Source organism: Corvus brachyrhynchos, unplaced genomic scaffold (genome assembly GCF_000691975.1).
Source record: "Corvus brachyrhynchos isolate BGI_N302 unplaced genomic scaffold, ASM69197v1 scaffold1, whole genome shotgun sequence".
In the NCBI taxonomy this organism is placed as follows: domain Eukaryota; kingdom Metazoa; phylum Chordata; class Aves; order Passeriformes; family Corvidae; genus Corvus; species Corvus brachyrhynchos.
In genome coordinates, this window is record NW_008237222.1 from 9,472,285 (window position 1) to 9,491,366 (window position 19,082).

General features: G+C 39.8%; 1 long non-coding RNA gene across 1 annotated transcript in view; it reads right to left on the reverse strand.

Moving 5' to 3' along the window:
• Positions 1–19,082, reverse strand: part of LOC108445410 — a 245,717-nt gene that overhangs the window by 156,852 nt on the left and 69,783 nt on the right. Inside the window, exons 3-7 of the long non-coding RNA XR_001860259.1 lie at positions 17,502–17,528; positions 17,022–17,124; positions 6,001–6,167; positions 5,197–5,335; positions 2,724–2,800 (exon numbers count right to left, since the gene is read on the reverse strand). This is a non-coding gene — a long non-coding RNA (uncharacterized LOC108445410). The remainder of the gene's footprint in view (positions 1–2,723; positions 2,801–5,196; positions 5,336–6,000; positions 6,168–17,021; positions 17,125–17,501; positions 17,529–19,082) is intronic.

Here is a 19,082-nt window from a genome sequence, read left to right on the forward strand (position 1 = left end):
TGTCTTCTGTCTTTAAACTTAATAAATAACTAATGGTAAGAAAAAAAATAGTGATTTTACATTGGTAAAGACATCACTGGAGCAACTGATGTAAAAGTTGGGGAAAAGAGACAAGCTTTTATCAAGTGAGAGTCGCTGTTTCTTTCCAGTACTATCATTTCACCTAGTAAAAGGTATTACCTCTCTATACAAAATTTTGCTCTACCCTGCTTTACCTCAATATCTCAGAAATATTGAAAGTTCAAAATATTTGCTGTTCATCTGCTCATTAGCTTTTCCCACTGTTAGTCACATCTGTAAATAAAAGAGAAGGAAAGTGCAAAGATTAAACCGTTCTACCCTTGCTAACCACGCCAAAGGCTGTATGCAGTGGGAATGCTCAGAGATCCTGGCTTTCCAGCACACTAAGATTTCCAAGGCCACGTTTCATAGGGTCACTGTTGTGCTAAGCCAGAGCTGTGTCACTTCTCTGATATTTCCTGAACTGAATGACATCTGCCCACAGCAGGAAAGAGAAGGTCAATGTCCACTACTGGCAGATGTGCATGGCTGGATTTTAAGGACATACCATGTTCAGTCTTCAAGCTGTTTCTGGCCTCAACTTTTCATAGACTGTGGGAAAGAGAAAGGAAATCTATACAATAGCACACATTTTCATGGCAAATGAAAAAAAATTTTATACACCTTAAAATATTGTTGTCAAGTTTCCTTATGTAATCATTGCCTCCATGTGTTTAAATATACCTATTTATTGAATTTATTGGCTGTACATGCTTTCATCAAAATGACTCAGCCATAACTATTTTCACTGGAGTTAGGCACAGGCTTCATATTTTCCAATCTAGCGCTATTCTTTGTCATCTTTCTTATTTCTAACTCTGAAATTAAGGCCTTATGTTTAAATAAGTGAAGAAGATACAAGATACACTACTTCCACAATCCAATAAAACTTCTCTTTTTTTAGGCATGTTCACACTGGGCTGAGTCTTTGTTTACAAAATGGTTAAGGTTTCTAATTACTGAAAGAGATCAAATATATACTGTACTCCACTTTATCCACTACAGAAATCAGCTTCAGTGTTTTGTTACAAAGCTGTAAAACACAGCACCAAGGAGAGCCACAGATTCCAAAACTCTGTCAGAGAACCCCTTGGGCACTTCAAGAGCAATTAAATCTACAGATTGTTCAGGACAAAATAACTTGGCATGCTTTTTGGCACCAGAAAAAAAAATATCACCATTTCTAAGACCTCAGTTTCAGTTTGCTCCTGATTTCCCAAACATCTCAAATTCTCACTGCTGGAATTCCTCATGGCCGAATTCCTTCCAGTTTTTGTTGAAGAGCCTTCTTTACAGAAATATCACAAAATTATCTGATGGAAATAATGGGTATTTTCTAAACCCTCATCTTAACTATCTAATCCTTGCACTTAAGCCTTCATCTTCATTTCAATCATAACTGAAGCCTCCAAGCATGATTTAGGAAAGTCAGGAGGTACAATCCCTTGGTTTAAAATAAGAAGTAGACAGAACAGCAACAATACTGTACTCCCACATTCTGAAAAGCAGTTTCAGATTCCATAAATGTACCCCCACAGTCTACAGAGACAAGGATAGGAAAAAAACACCACCTGAGAACCCCTTCCATGTGTCTAGGAAGGGCAACACAGACCAGCACAAACTCTTTCACTCACACAGGAGTAAGATTCATGATCAGGGTTGTTGTTTTATGCTGACCTGCTGAAACAGCCCATAAAGCACACTACCCAACAGGTAGGGCATCCAACCCTGGTTTTAGACAGAACTGCCCCATAAAACTTAACACCTGTAATTCACTGTGGCACCAACACTGCATAATCTCAAGCACACAAGATGACTGCACTGCAATTTCGAAGCAATATCAATTCAGACTTTAACCAAATTACATGACCTCAGTTTATGCCACTCCCTCCTGTCCACATTAACTTTCCTTTTTTTCACATTATTAGCTTTTTGTTGGCAAAGTTTCCTCATCTGACACCTTTTGCACTAGTATGAGCACTCCAGCAATCACAGCAGAAGGCTATAAAAAGGGCAGCTTATCCCTTTAAATAATAGTACAGATTGTTTAGGCAGCTACAGCCTCTATTCCTCACTGACTGGTGTCAATGGCACTTAGCCATAATGGTATTTGCAATGTTGCAGTGGAAGAAACACTAATCTGTGTTTGTATTTACATCAAATTTTGAGCCTAATATATTGGCACTGACTGGTGCTGCAGCAGGCAAAAACTCAGAGACTGTAAATCTTATTTTCACATTGCAATTTCATGACACAAGAACTGTACTTCCAGGTACTTTTGTATTCTTTTGCTTGTCAGAAATGTGGAAAGAAAAAAAAGCAATGCTTAAAAAAACGGGGACTTTTCTGTATGGAAAGTATTGCCTTTCCTTCAGAAAAGCCAACTATTCAACCTTTTTGAAATTTGGTAATAGAAAACCAAATAATTTTGGCCAAAGCCACACAGAAATAGTTTGGGGGTTTCCCGCAAAAAGCCCTGCAAGTTTCTAAGAAATGTAGATACTATCTGGAAGTACATTCAAAGAAGTCTTGTTCCCTTTCAAATAAAGACTCAGACACAAAGGTCATTTAGGGTAGTCTCCTTATTTCGTCAGTTATGCTACTGAATCTAATTTCATCAGAAGGAAGTCTCTCATCAACTACTATACTTAAAAAAAAATTACCTTTCATGGCTTGCATGAGAAAAAAAAACACAGCCATTTTTATCTGTGTCTGTTGTTGTTTGCTGTAGTGGGAACCTCTGAAAAACAAAACAACCCAGCATCACTGGTGTTATTACACATAAATCCAACTGCTCGTTATAAATTCTGACAATGCTCAACTGTCCAGTCCAATCTCAGATGAAGGTAAAACCAGGCAGTGCTACTAAAGAGAAAGATGATGACAAATTTCAAGTATCAAAATATCTTACACTGACCAAGAGGATTTATGAGCCTGAAAGCATCTGACCTCAATTTAAAAAACTTTGGAAAATTTTACTGTTGATTTGTATCTGAGGAAACAAGAATGAAATGCATAATAAACCATGATCTATGCATGAGAACATATCTAAACAGCTGAATATATAAATAAGAGTTTTTCTATAATCCAATAAAACCAACAGCAAAAGAAAATACAAAAAAAAGCAGACCAAGAAAAGAGAAAATTTTTCACTTAATTCTTCTCCATATGCACAACAGGTTTAAAAGTCACACAGAGGTATAAAACTTATATTCAGAGAAATAGGGAGAAGAACAAAAAGAAATATGAAGAAAAAAAATAAAACCAGTGAGGAAAAAAAACAGACTTCACATAGACTCTTAAATAAATTTCCATGCAGGGAAAAAAAAAGTGAACTAAAATTTCAGGAACAGAGCACTTAGAATTTATTATTGCACTTCCCAATACCACAGATATAGGCAAAATCAGAGCATGTAAATGAGTTCATTTAAGTCTCATATTCCTGACACTTTTCCAACGAACATTTCAGACTCATTTTGAAAAACACACCGAAGACAGATTTTCTTCTGGTGTTTGCCTGAATGACACTCTTGCCTCTGCATAAGAATGCTGCACTGTTTTCAGATCCATTCCAACACTTTTCCTAGTGTTTCACTTTGAACTGAAGAAAATGAGAATTCTCAAGACGCACCCTTTTAGAAAACTGAGTCACATCAGGTCACAATGATTTGGCTTCAATGACTACATAAAACATTGCAGTTGGCACAGATGTATCATAAACAGCTTGGTAGTGATTTTGAAAGAAATGTGTATGCTTGGAAGCTTGCTGAAAGATGAACACGGAGATGTAGATTTTCACTTCTCAGTTCTGTTCTTCATGCTGGCAAAGCACCTGCATGTTACAGGCAAATGCCAAATTCTGTTTGGATGCAAGAATTTACTCCCTCCCTCATTTATACCCACTTTCATGGCATTCTCATGTAGGCTTTCTTCTCTGTTTATTCTCAGCTTAGTGGTGTGACAGCCTCTGGTGTTCCACCCCAACAGTAAATCCCATTTTCAAAGTGCCTTCTCAAGAACCACACTGTAAGATTCATGTGTCTGTCTTCAACAGAAACCATTTTTAAGGATTAGCTGGCAAATCTGGGGTTCAGAAATTTCTGCCAGTACCAGGAATATATCCCAACTCCTCTAAGCAATAGTGAGAAGCTTCCAGCTCCCACCTTGTCACAGCTGGGCATGAAGAGGACAGAACTGAAAGTATCGATGTGGCTCTGTGGAAGAAATTCATGCAGAAAACAAAAGGGATGAGGCACTATTTTCCCCCAGCTTTACCCTATGATAAATTCACTGACTTGAGTGGAGTCACTGTGGAGTAGACTTAATATAATACAGTGATAAATCAGGCCTATTGATGCACTGACAGTGCCCCTGTAGGACCTTCTCAAGCCACCAGCTTACTGAACATTTCTCACAGCATTGTCTTCCCAAGCACTGTGACATGCCATTTCCACAGACAAATTGTTTCCTGACACAGCAGAGACAGATTTCCATGCTTCCTGCTTAGCTAATGCATTCTAACCACTTTGTTTTGCACTGGTTGTCCTCTAATTTGTGTGCAAAAGGATTTCTGTGTCAAACACACAGCCCTCAGCTGTGGCAAATCCATGTGGAGTTTTGACTCCTAAAGCATCCAAAGATCACCGAAGTTACAGATGCAAAATGTACTTCCCTAACTACTTTTATGATTTGATTATTTGAAAATCCAGGAGAGAAAAGATGGATCAGGATACTGGAGCCAAGAATGCTTTCTAAGGAAGCAGTGACAGCCAAACTCCTGGCCTTGAAGTCCAAGGTAGCAAAGGATGCCCTGAGGAAATATTTATACATCTCTTGGCATTTTTGGACTCCTCAAAAATTTACTAGTTTTAGTTTTCTGACAGATATTAAACCCAAGAGGCAGCTTTAGACAGTGAAAAATTATGTCTGGTCATAATTGCTTGGTAATTAGCAGCCCTCAGCAGCAATAAGCCAAATAATAAACGTTTCTTCCAAGTATATCTAGTCATTGTTTTGATGACACCTTTCCAAATCAAGGCTTCTCATTTCTGGCCAGTGTCAAAAATGCCACAGGGGTGGGGCAATGTAAAATGAAAATCAGACTCCTCTTTGGAAATCAGATAGGACAAAAAATACCTGAAGAAAAGAAAGTCCAAAAACCAGGACTGTTCCAGCCTTCTTTCAACAACTCCAAGAGACCTTTGATGGTGGAAACATTCTGGTTTTCTCCTGCAGATCCAAAATGTCAGTAGATTATGTGCTGTTCCGGGCAAAGCTACAATGACAAAAATCAAAATTTATATTCAACAGATTTACTTCATGCCTACCCTGAAAAGTTCTGTCAATGTTTAGAGAAGAAAAGGAAGGCAACATGAGAAGGAAGATAAACACAGACCACCATCTCTACAATCTTTTCCACCACTGTAAGCAGAAGATAAAAAATCTGGGGATGTTCTTCTTGACTCAGTCCCCCTCTAATTAATAGATAGAGACACTGTTATGGACAGAGTCCATTTGCCATTTTACACATCTGCTCTAAGACAAGTAGAGCTGGTACCTACAGTCCCTTAACCACACTGGCTTCATATCAGATTATAACAGAATGCTGAAGGACTACCATAAGAGCACATTTGCACTTTAGATGCCCTTACATTTAATTAGATGAAGTCCACGCTCCTTCTCTAATCACACAGGCCAACTGCTCTTGTAGGCCTAAATGAAGAAGTCTCCTTCAGAAAAGAATGACTACCATTGAGGAAAAACATGGCTGCTTGTCCACAATCTTCGAGAAACACTCAGGGACATTGGAGAGAGAGAACTATTGGTCAAAAACTTGCAAGTTGCTCTGTCCCAAAAGGCAGAAAAATAGATGCAGGTCTAATGCTAAAGGGGTAGTTCCAACACATCTATAGCTGTTTTCTATCCAGACATCTGTCCTACCTTTTCTAACAAGAGTATATCTTGGATATGCCCACAGTCCAGAAGGCCAGCTGCATCCTGCACTGCATCCAAAGCAGTGTGGCCAGCAGGTCAAGGGAGGTGGTTCTGCTCCTCTATTCTGTTCTCATGAGGCTCCACCTGGAGTTCTGCATCCAGCTCTGGAGTCTCTAGCACAAGAAAGACATAGACTTGTTGGAGTGAGTCCAGAGGAGGGCCACAAAACTTATCAGTGTTGGAGCACCTCTCCTGCAAAGAAAGGCTGAGAGAGTTGAGTTGTTCAGCCTGGAGAAGGGAAGGCTCTGGAAAGACCTCACAGCAGTTTTCCAGTACTTAAAGGGGGCTTTTTTACATGACAAAAAAGAGGGAGAATGACATTTTAAATGGGCATATAATTCTAGAACAAACAGGAACAAGGGGTTTAGTTGAAAAGAGGAGAGATTTAGATTAGATTTTAGAAAACAGTTCTTTACTCTGAGGGTGGTAAGCCACAGAACAGGTTGCCCAGAGAAGCTGTGGATGCCCCACAAGTTCAATGCCGTGTTGGATGGGGCCCTGAGCCTTTCTATGATTCGATGATTTCCCTTCCCTCTCTACTCTTTATATGGAAAGACATTTTGACTAATTGTGAATTGGCCGACAAATAACCAGGGCTCAGCCGAGATATCCCTCACTCCTCAGGGCTAGGAAACTCCATCAAGAGGATGGGCTTCAGAAATGGGGGGAAGGTACCTATTGTGTGGCATTTCCAGACTCCAGAACCACTCTCCTAAAGCCCTCACACACAGCAGGGTGCTTTGAAGGTTCCACCCATCTTCTTGTATACACTTCCATTTGTTTTTAAAACAAAGCAACCTCCACAAACCAAGAAAGACAGAAGGCCAGGAGAAAAAAACCACAGATTAACTAGATATCCCATGTATTTACTTTAGACTTCAGTGCTAGTGACGGTCTCTATGTGAATAAAATAAACTAGCACATTGACAAATTATCCAAGTTTGAAGGAATAACAAGAGTTGAAATTATTGCAATTACACAATGTTCACAGAAATGCCAAACTGAAGTTCTCTGAACTGTAAATGAGACCTGAGGGTCAGGTTCTGGCCCAGGAAACACATGAGAAATCTCAAACAAATAAGTGAAGTAGCACTAACAGTAATCCAGTGCAGGACTGTGTGGGCTGCCTCTTCCCTGGGGAAGTTTTCCCACCATTTAGGCTCTGAGTCTTTGACTTCAGCATTAAAAGTACTGTCTTCTTGTAAGCTCAGTCATTAGACCTTTCTTGCTCCTCTACTGTTTACTTTCTTGGAGGAAAAGCTGACCCTCAGCCATGAGAACACAGCATCCTGGGCAGCCTGACCTGCGCTTATTGAACTCCATGGCTTCTCCACAGAGACAGGTGCCTAAAACACCATGGGATGCTCTGCTTTAAATAACCACAGTCCTTCTGAGATGACTTAAAGGGGATACCCCTCACACATCATTCTGCAGCTTTAGGTCCACAGTTTAAACTCAGATCTACTTTAACAGCAGATAGAGTAGGGATGGAGAAGTAAAGTAAGATCTCCCTAAATCTAAATCACACTATATTTTCTCAGCCTAAATGCACAACAGATCCCTTTAGACATAATTGCCTATGGTTGCCACAACTCCCAATGCCTTAGGGAGGATTTCTTGGATAGCCTTCAGCCTGGGATAACCAACAGACACTTCACATATTCCTCTGCCTGCCCAGCCTGCTTGCTACACTTTGACCACTGGACTGTTTTGACTTTGCACACCTTCTGCACATCACTAGCATGATGGAGACAGAGTTGTTTCATCTACTTCCCATTCCCATCTGATATGAACCTGATGCAAATTATAACTACTTTCATATGTGATAAGTTGGCAGAGAAGTTACCTTGTGATCTTCCAAAAAGGCTTTTATTACTGAGCTTCACATTAGGTGCTAAATTCTGAGTCTTTAACACTTTTCATGTAACTTACCTTCATTAGTTAAATCAATGCTGATGATAGCCCATAGATTTGCAGGGGGTTGCACCTACTTATGCATGACCTTGGAAGCCTTTTTAATGGGATGTTGTGGAGTATATTTTGGCAGGACACTGAAAACAAGTTTCTTTTACTTGCGAGATCACATAATCAGCCCAGCAGTGCTGAAATGTGGCAATGAAATCCTCTCATCGCGTAGAGATGATGATCAGTAATATCACCAATAGATAGGAAAAACTAACCGAGTCATCCCAGTCACTGAATCTTACTTGCATTTAAGGCTGACACATACATAGCAATTTGCCTCTGTTCTGCAGCAGCTGCAAACTATTAACTATGACAATGAAGTTGATTTTTAAACCAACAAATATGACGACTATTATGAAAGTTTTACCACTGTCACATGGTGTGCAGTCTTTAAATTCATCCCTTGCTGTGTGGCTGAACTTTTATTGAATTTTTTTTTATATTAAAAGAAGGTCATCTGAGGACAGAAAACCTCTTTGTCAATCAGACTGTGCAGTGCACAAAACTCTTCCAGGACTCTCATAAAAACCAAGACCAGCACACTGCACTTAAAGCATAGTGTTGCAGAGATACCACAACTGTATTTGACAGATAAAAAGATACTCCCCCTCATTCCCCATTGCTTCTTTCCGCCTCCAAAATGCCATCATCTTTGCTGGGCTCCCAGAAAATATAGCACTGAATGATCTATTTGCCAACTGAGGGAGTTTTCAACATAAGAAACCTTCAAAATTATACCCATGGTCCAAAGCACACACCTTTGCTCTAATGCACTGATAGAAACAAATCAAATGAAAACCAGCTTCCAATCCAAGACTTACACAGAAAAGAAAAATAAGGATTTTAGTTTCTTTTGACAGCATGGGGTGTGTTTGAGGAATGCTTACAGTCAGATATTCATACAAAATGTCTCTCATCATGTACAAATAAATTGTGGCTAAATAAATCTGTAAAAATCAAGATGTAACCTTTAGATAATGTTCTATTTTTTCTGCTACATACCCAGTGACACAGGACAAAAAATTTTTGAATTCTAGAAACACTTATAACTATTCAGCTGAAGAAGTGATTCCTCCTGGTTTCTATTTCCATTCATCTTCTTTCTCACCTCATCATATGAGCTACCCTTCTCCTTCAAAAGAACTGTGCAGAAACCCACAGGCAGAGCAGGGGGTGAGCCTCACTATTTTACATAACAAAATCATATGCATCAAAACACACACACACACAACTTCCCAAATGTCTGAGGTTAGCTAGCCTTCATGTCCTGACAAGTTACACCCACCTTTCCCAGAGGAACTAACTCACTCCATAACAAATCCCAGATTTCTGTTAAAACAGCAAATAAATTAGGACCACCTACCACCCAATCCTGCAAGCACTTACTGGTAGGCATCCCTGCATGCCTACTGCCATGCACAACCTCCAAGTTTCAGCTGGCCTGTCCATGACACAAAGTGCTGTATCTCCAGCACTTTGTTTCCAGAGCTATGCTCCATTGCTAGGTCAAAGTCAGCTCAATTCTCTAACCCCTGTTTACAGTCAGCCTCCAGCACTGGCTTATGCTGGAATAATTCATAAGAATGAAACACAAGTTTGGATTTCAGGATAAGGCCCCCAGTCAACATGTGGGAGCATTTATGACTCTGTGAGACCTACGTTAAAAAATAACTTAAAAAGAGACACCATTTCCCTCTGAGTGTCCAGTTTTCCATGTTCCAGTTTTCTCTTTCAAGAAGACTGGTAGGCTGGGGTATTGGTCACTATGTGAAAATGACAACATACAATTAAAACAATAGTAATTTTCAAGTGACGCTTTTTTTCAATAGATGTATGACATTCCTAGACATTCTATTAATTAGCAGGCCCCAGGCAACACATTTGGAAAAACAGAACAATCTGGCCTTTGATTTTTATCCAGGCCTTACCCAAGATCACACAGAGGTAGCCAGACTGCTGATAGATCCCCCACACAGAGCACACACCCCCAGCAAACAGCTGCACTAAGAACTGCATGTAAATCACTTTGAAGAATTCTCAATCTGCAGAGAAAGAAAGAATGATTTATTCATTAATAAAAAACTGCTGGTGTTGGACTGGGAAATCAGAATTTGCTAAATGGACTCTACTAATAAGTCTCAAATTTGTTTCTGTGTCCTTTTTTCTAGTTACCTGTTTTAACTTCAGTTTAAAAGCCATCCTGAATGAAAAACATATCCTGGCTGTCTTCTATATTTCAGGACCAGGAATTCAAACAAGCCCATTACTTTCAAAGTATGGAGGTTATTAATATCCTGATGAGCATCTGAAAATAGCAGCATCTCATGTTCTACACCTACATGATGGTTATCTAGGAAACTGGCATCCTTGTTACACCTTTTCTGGGTGGCTATAGTTATAATCCATCAGTACACTGGATGAAAAACGCCATCTCAACAGATGTTGTAAGATGCCAGCTGAAACACTCTAGCTTTTGATACTCCCACCTGCATTAATAATTTGTGGTTGCATTGGATAAAGATCTGTGAGTTTCTTCACTTTTAGGAATTTATTAAGGTAATCAAAACTTTGGAATCTTTCTTACTGGTTGTATTATTCATTTCATCTGTAGACAATAATGGTCCTCTTACATTAAGGATAATTAGGGCCTTAGATGGGCTTTCCACATTTTTCAGTGATGTAGCTGTAATTAAAACAAAAATCCAAAGGGAAAAGGGGAGGAGTATTTGATCTTGAAAGAAGCCAGACTGTCTGGAGGATATGTATTTTGAAGGTTTTATTGGTAGCCCTCAGAGAAAGACAGCTATAACCTAAGCTTGGAGGCTAGCAAGGGCTATGTGGGTTTGTGTGGGAGGGGGTTAAGTCTAATTTGTAAATGGTGAGTTATGAGCCCTGACATTTGAGAATAGACAGTGCATTGTGTTGATGATGAGAGCAACCCTAGTTTTCTTGTTAATGGCAGTGATTCATTCTTTCCCACTCAACTATTGTTCCCATTTACCTGGCAAAGAGAATTACTTGTTATGTGTTTCCAATTGCTGATTTCTGGAGAGACTGTTCAGATGAGCAAAAGCACAAGAGAAGAAATGCACAAAACAGGCAGAGTTCTGGGAGCAGCACTAGTGGATCTCTGAAAGGTTCTGTGGCATTTTCCCCCTTCTCTACTCCCCTTTGCACCTGAGAAAACCCTGTCTCTTTTCTGCTTTACTCAGAGCTTTCAGGCTCTCTTCCTTTCAATTCAGGATTTTTCCCATAAATTCATGCTTTCAAAATTATTTAAAATATCTGAAGATTTGTAAAATATTTGGAAGCTTTAAATTACTTTAAACCTATGTGCAGTCATACATTTGGTAACACAGAGCAACCAGCCTTGGATTTTCCACTACAGCCTTACCCAGCTGCACAAAAGTAGCTATGCCAACAACTGGCGTCCTTCACCATATGAAACCACCCAGAAATCCCACAAGGGGTCTCAGCAAATTATCCTCACAGAAGTCCATATATTAAGTTTTTCTTAATTGTCTGAAAGCCATGGAATATCAGGACAATGACCAGGAGTAAGTAAATCAAGACTGAAGCCTCCAGAGAGAGCTGTCTCTCCAACAGTGTGTTTTGTAGCATGCCTGGCTACCGCACTCAGATTCTCTGTTTGTCACTTGGCAAACTGCAAACCCGACACTTCTGAGGCTGCCTCCCCTCCTCCCCAGCAGACCGTGACACTGGTAGATGGGCCTGATCCCTTGCTAAAGTGGAAGAGCTGCATTGACGTCAGTGATGATACTTCTCTTTCTTGCAACTACCAATCTGGCCCTCCCACTTTTACAAATGACCCCGAGGGGACGATATGAAACACAAAGCTTGGAAAAGTACAGAACTATGACTTGGGAACAGCCCATGGCACAGATTAGGGGACAGTAGCCATAAAGAGCTTGAATCCAGATGTGAAATTCCCCAAAGCCAGGACTATTCAATCCCTGTCTCATATGTGAGGCAAACAAACAAAATTAACTATTGGGTCAACCTTGCCCAAAAGACACAGATTACTGTGAGCAACTACATAAGATCTTTGGAAGCTGTTTCCTTTCGGGACATGCAAGCAGCTCTGTGTCTGAGAAAAGGCTGAAGCATATTCTATCCTTGATGTAGCCAGCCAGGACCACTGCAGCAGGCAGGGCAGGCCAGCTGACTGACACACTGGGGCTTGCTCTGTGAAAATACTTCTTGTGCCCAGGGAGCACCGAAACCACAATTGCAGGTCTGCCAGTGGGGTGGAAGGTGTCACGTCCAGAGGCAGCAGTGGGCACTCAGCTGACCTCAAGCAAACAAAGCCCAAGTGGAATGTGGAATCCTCAATTCCATCTTGGGTTTCAAGTGACTAAGTGAAGAGATGCATGAAATTCATATTGAGTCCCCAAGCTGCTACATGCATAGAGCTACAGCTCTCTTCAAGCTGCCTCAGCCAGCCATAAAGGTAGCTGGGCTTTGGCCATGCAGAATTCCCACAGGTTTCAATGGGAATTTCAGTGTTCCAGTCTGGACTCCAAGAATGCGGTGCTGGACCCAGAGCTCTGACGGCTGGAGCCGTATTCAGTGTCAGCGTCTGGCAACACCCATTTGTAAAACAGTGACTCATTCACAGGCACAGCTTTAGAGGGACAGACAGGATGACTTTAATCATACATTTCTATTTCATTAACAAAGCTCAGTAAAACCAAATGAGCATCCTGGATGATAATAGTTGGTATTAATCTAATGATGGCAGTGATCCAATGCCACGGTTAGGAATAGTTTTATATCCTACAGAATGCATTGCTTCCAGAACATAGCAACTAGTGGACTACTGAGGCTAAGGACAACATAATTTTTAAACACTCATGAATTTGTTAAGGAACAGGGATTTTTTTCTGAAAATCAGAGTCTTGGAAATAAATTACAGAAAGTAATTTGAAAGAGAACATCTTCAAAAGTACCTAAATGACTCAGGAGTCTGAGACATCAGATAAATCAGCTGGCATTAGCACTTTCCATTCATTGTAAACAAAGGACCAAGTATTTTGTGTAATGGACTGCATAGGGAGGGGACTTAATTCAGGCAGCTATTACTGCAAGGTGCTCATTTGTACACAGTCCTTTCCATGGACAAGTTGGGTTTACATTCAAATGTACAGTTTTAAGTCTTTAACACTAGCATACATCAATCCTCAGACCTGACAGAAAGCATCTGAAAGCAGATTGTTAAAGCTAGAATTTGGCCTTGGATTTTCACTCAATTTTTCTTTTAAAAGAACATGCTGCCTTTAGGACACCATTTTTCCAGATCACACGTCTGGCTAACCCTTCTAACATATTAAGGATGCAATTCCATGGCAGATTTGCAAAAAGATGCAACTTCGTCTGCAAGTGCTCCAAGATGCCCAGATAGAAGCTACCTCTTATCCTAAAGTCTTGTAACTGCAACCCTCTAATTCTGATCCCAAGCTAATACACTCTGCTTCCCAGCAGAACTTACCAGTTCAGGCTCAGCCACATGCTAATGATGTCTACACAGCTTCCCATTTCCAGGCAGCTTTCATCCAGCCAGCTTGGAGTGTGAACAGAGTGAGTTATCTGCCTGCCAAACCCTGAGAAGACATACCTTCAGTGACTCAAGCAGTTAGGAGTAGAAATGCAGGATGAATCTTGTGCAATATTCTCACAGTTCAGTAAAGGCTGACCTTGCTCACTACATGCTAGGGCATGGTAGTTCCCTTTGCTTTCTGGATTGATATGGCTATTCCTTACTTTGAGTATCAAAACTCTGCCTGTTACACAGTAAGTCCTGCTCTACTAAGAAGACGGCGTGATCTCCTGCTCAGACGCACATGTTCCTTCAGGATTTGCCTCCTCAAGAAAACATAAAATCAACGTGTGCTCTACCAAACTCCTTTCACTAATATAATTTCCCATATTCTGTAGGGTGACAGGCCCCTAGGGAACACCAGCACCTCACAAAGTATTACTGAATGGATGAGATAGACATACTTAAATTCAGTACTGCAGTCAGAAAACCCTCTGGTTAAGATCATGGCAGTTGGGCAATACATGAGATTTCCTACAACAGCACCCATCTTAGAAATGAGATAAACATCAGATGCATTGATAGACTTAAACTTTCTACAATGCACACAAATCCTATGGCTTTGTCTTTCTATGGTAAAATGCAGAAATGGGAAATAAAAACTGGATTTCTTCTGAATCTTGTCCACTTTCAGCTGCAGCCCCAGCCTATGGTGCAGTTCCACCATGTCTGTTTAGCCCTTTCTAGATCTCAGGCTACTTTTCACTCACCATTTTTATAGTAAAACACATAACAGTAAGTTTGTCTTCCCCCTCTACCCACTGTATATCTAGGTTAGTGAAATAAATTAATTGGAAACTACCTGCTTGAAGATCTGCAACACTTCTGATCTCAGATAGCATCAGGATTTAAATGTAAGACAGAATTCATACAAGCCACTTCTCCCTACCCTTCCAAACATGTTTTCTGCTTTCTTCTCAGTTTTCTCCTCCACTGTCATAACAGAACTTCATCACAGTTACATTCTATGACCAAAAAACCTATTTAACATTTCAACCACAATTCATCTAATTTTTTTCTTCGATGACCCCAGTATGATTCATTTCCCAAGTAATCTTAGTAATCGGACATTGTTTTTTTAGTAGTATATTTGTCCAGACTGTTTATTGTCCATACAAGTTTCTGTAGTTCATTTATTTTTTATATTTTTAAATCATAGGGATAATTTCTCCAGGCTTATACAACACTTCTAGTTGGGCAACTCCAACCTGTCAACACCTTCTTTTCCTTTTCACAGAAATTCTTCCATCATGATTGCAGCATCCATACATATTCCAGCTTTTGCATAACCTTGTCCACTGTCTCTAGTATTCACTTAAATTTGAGTTTGTAATTTCCAGTTTTCTTTAAACAGAGTCTGTAGCAGTCCATCCAATTCAGCAAACTCTTTCTTTAGGACTAGCAGTGGTATTAAGACATTAGGATTTTCATGCTCTGCTTAATACATTTTCTCCTGCATTTCTTTATTTCAGTCATTTTCTGCTAATACTTTCCTTCCAGACTGGGCAGCAAGGTAATGGCAGATCTTACTGCAGCAGCATAAAAATATCACTTACTCAGTCTTGCATTGCAACAATAAACTAACAGGTTTGAAAATTAAGGTGTGCGAACTCTTTGAGTACATTTTATACCTATAAATTCTTCATATTCTCTGACAAAGCCGTCTAGGAACCCTAATCAGAAAATGTGCAAGAAATATATAATGTCAAAACCCCCCAAACTGTTAATATCCTACAAATATGTGTTTACAGGTTGAAGAAAAAATAAATACTGCCTTCTTCTTTTACTGTCCTATTTAAGCTCTTTCCTTTCTCTTGCCTCAGTTAATACTAAAAGACCTGTGGAGGTGAAAGCATAATGCCTGTGACACTCTGATGTATGGTGCAGATGCAAACTGATGCATACACACTGATCTCCTCCATGCAGGCATGACTACCTCTATTGCACAGGCTGAGAAACCATCTAGCCTATGGCTACTTTACCAAAGGAACTTTCTTTTTACTCAGCCCCTGGCTTAATAACAACAACGTCACTTAGCATTTGTGATCACGGCTTGTATGCAGCCCATTGTTTATGTGCAGCACTATAAGGTGGGTAGCACACACTGCCTCTCACTTATTTTCATAAGCTGAAACTAATTAATGTCGTTTTGCATGCCAAGGATAAGAGGACAGCTGGAAACCATCAAGGGGAAACGCAAGCAGTACATGAGCTGTTTCTTCAGTCAGCTGTTTCACTGCCCAAGGCACACACAGGCAACTCACAGCTTCGTCTCTCAGGTCCAGTCCTGCTTTGCTCTGTCACTCAGAAGTGAATACAAGAATCTCAGATTTGCAGTGGTATAACAGAGAACAGTCTTGGGCCCAAATATCCTACTGGTACTTCAAACATTCCTGTTCTATCAAAACCTGATACTTAATGCCTTCTGGGGACATGGACAATCAGCATAAATTAGCAATTAGTACTTCAAAATTGCCTTAGACTATGCTCCGAAATCTCTTCCAACTCACAAATAAAAGTTCACACACTCAAGCCACAAGTCTCAAACTACATACTCCATCAATAGACATATCTTTGTCATACCTCCTGGAGGCCAAACACAGGGTTTGTCCTAACCATGAGGAATAGAAGCAGAGAATTGAGGTTCACTGCAAATGCCATCTTACTGGTCTTCATTACTCAGGCCTGGGAACAGTTATCCAGAATGTTTCTGCTGATCTCAGTTTCTGGTTAGTTCTCCCTCACTTAACCCTGAACCTTTCACATACACATGAAGATAAACACCCAAAGTTCTACATGCTAAGACTTAAGCAAACACATTTTGTGCCAGGTGGCATAGGCCAAAAACCTGCAAAGGTCCACACCCACACAGAATTACACAATGGACCACACGTAATTTGGAGTATGCCATTTGCCTATCGCTAAGAATTATCAAGCACCAGTCGTTTCCAGAAACTTTGCTGGTCTCAATGGATCAGTTCCACTGCATTTATTTTTGCTCTAAGCAATACCTTCTATGCCAGTCATTCATACCAGTCTGAGAGTTCACCCAGATCTATCACTAACCCTTTTCCAGGTCCTCAAGCTCAATAACATTTAATTCACCAAGTGGAATTTCTCTGGCTCTTCTCTGCAATCCTAATTTCAACTTTTATCCTGATGAGCTGCCAGAGACGGAGTCTGCTCCACAGGGATCCCAAATGCTACAGCCTCCTGCAGCCCAACACTACATGACAGCAAATCTTTTGAAAGAAATAAAAGACTCCATAAAACATCACTGGAGCTCTAACACTTCAAAATGTGAATTCATACGTCAGTTGTAACATGTTCAAGCCTTGACACTTGGCCAATGCACAGACCTCCCCAACAGCTGAGCAAGAGGTACCTCTCTGGTGTCTTGGGTCTCAGCTTTAATCCACTGGATGGCAAGTGGTTTGAGTCCAGCAAGGCCAGCACTCCAGGCAAGACTGACACAAAAACTTTTCTCCCTGCACAGTAAACAATACACCATTTAACTGATAGCCTCAGTGATTCTCTCAGAACAAAGAACAGAAATTAATTTCTAGGAAGTAGCTCCTGATCTCATCCAGAATATTAAATTACAAGGTATTTTGTAGATTTTCAACTGACATCAGAAAGGCCCAGCTAGCAATCCAATTAATTTCAAAACAATAACAGCCCTTAATCTAACATATATCAGCAAATTCCTGTTTCTCTCTTTTCTAACAAAAATAACAACACTGTAGTTGCCAGTGCATTAATAAGATCCTATTTCTGCTCCAGAGACTGAATCGAACCTTTGTTCTTCACAGCAAAGGATTAAGAAGGTTGCTATTTTGGTAATGAGATGTGGAGAGGTACTTACTTTGCAGCTGAGATCCAGGCTGGATGCCTGAGAAAGGAATAAACTGTGTTACCTCAGATGAACTTTATTTGTATAACCAGTATATCAGACTCTGTTAGCGTGATGCGTATCATTAGCAATAAAGAGAGACTATTCATGAATAATTACAATTTGATAGAGTGTTTAAGCTCATTTACAAAATATGCCTTATGTTGTAGATAAAGTCATGAATGTAGATTTTAAGATAACAACACACGCACACATAAGAAACTAGAAAAAGTAAAACTACTTACTTTCTAGGTAGCTTATTGGTTAGTTGCTTTTTTTTTTCACACAAAGTCTAATTTTTTTCCAGATATCTCACCTCTTTTAACAAGCATATAATGGAGAAACACTGTCATAAAATGACACAAGAAGGAAAAAAAGTGTCAGAAAAACAGCACATGGACAGGGACAAATAGGAGAACACTGAAAAGAAGATCAAATCATATGACACAGATCCAAGTGCTGAGGCACTAAGTGCCCAAAATGATTGAGAAAACTGTTTGTGAGGCTGGAAAAGGAAGCAGTGACCTGTGAAAATGAAACCAACTTCATGAAAACATTAGTCATATAAAAACTATGTTGTTTACAGTTATCATAACAACATTTTCATTAAACAAACATGTTTGGTATATAAAGTTTTTGCAAGTAAAACATTTCCAAAGGACTAGGGTAGGTAAGGTAGTGTGGTTAGAATCTGGCACCACTTCATAATTACATAGGGATCAACTTCTTGCACTTAGAAATGGAAATATTTGGGGGTTACATCAGAGGAGGTCTGAATTTCTAAATGAAAAGTATTTTTGTAACAAAATCTAGGGGCATCTTCAGATACAGCAAATACAAACAGAAGTGAAGGCAAACAGAGTCTCAACATTTCACTTGCATCCTGCCTATTGGCTGTTGACATGAAGTTCTTTGAAAATATGACAAAAAATTAAGCTATTTATTAACTCTCATTTGCAGTCTATCAGGGCAGTGTATTTCAAATACTTTTATCAAAGACCCACCATACAACCCCAGAAACAGGTAGAATGTCAGAAAGAAATTGCTCCATTGGTCATTGCTGATATCCTCTGGGAATGATGTTTTGCATCTGATGAAACTTTCTTATCTGTCCTTCTCTAATGAATAGTAAAAATAGAATACCAAAAATTCACAGAAGTTCAGATATGTCTAACAGCATACATGCCAGATTTCCTAGGGAAACAAATCTTATGCAGTCAAGCTTTGTCTGCATGAGTGATCCCATGCATATTATCCCTTCAATAATTTTTGGGACATGATCACCAATTCCAACTAAATCTGATAAAAGCGGGCTCCTCAGAGACAATTAAGTTCTTAACAGCATACAGGAAAATCATTGGATGGGTGAACAGAATGGTATTAATAGGGGTACCAATAAATTAAAGGTTTAGTATGAACATAACCTATTAAGCTTCAGAGAATCTACTAATATTGAGCTGTTGGGAATTTCCTACACACTGGAGAAGCTCCAGCTGGAGCTTGTGCCTTGTTAGAAAACCAGAGAATCCAGTGCCATAGGAAATGACACTTCAT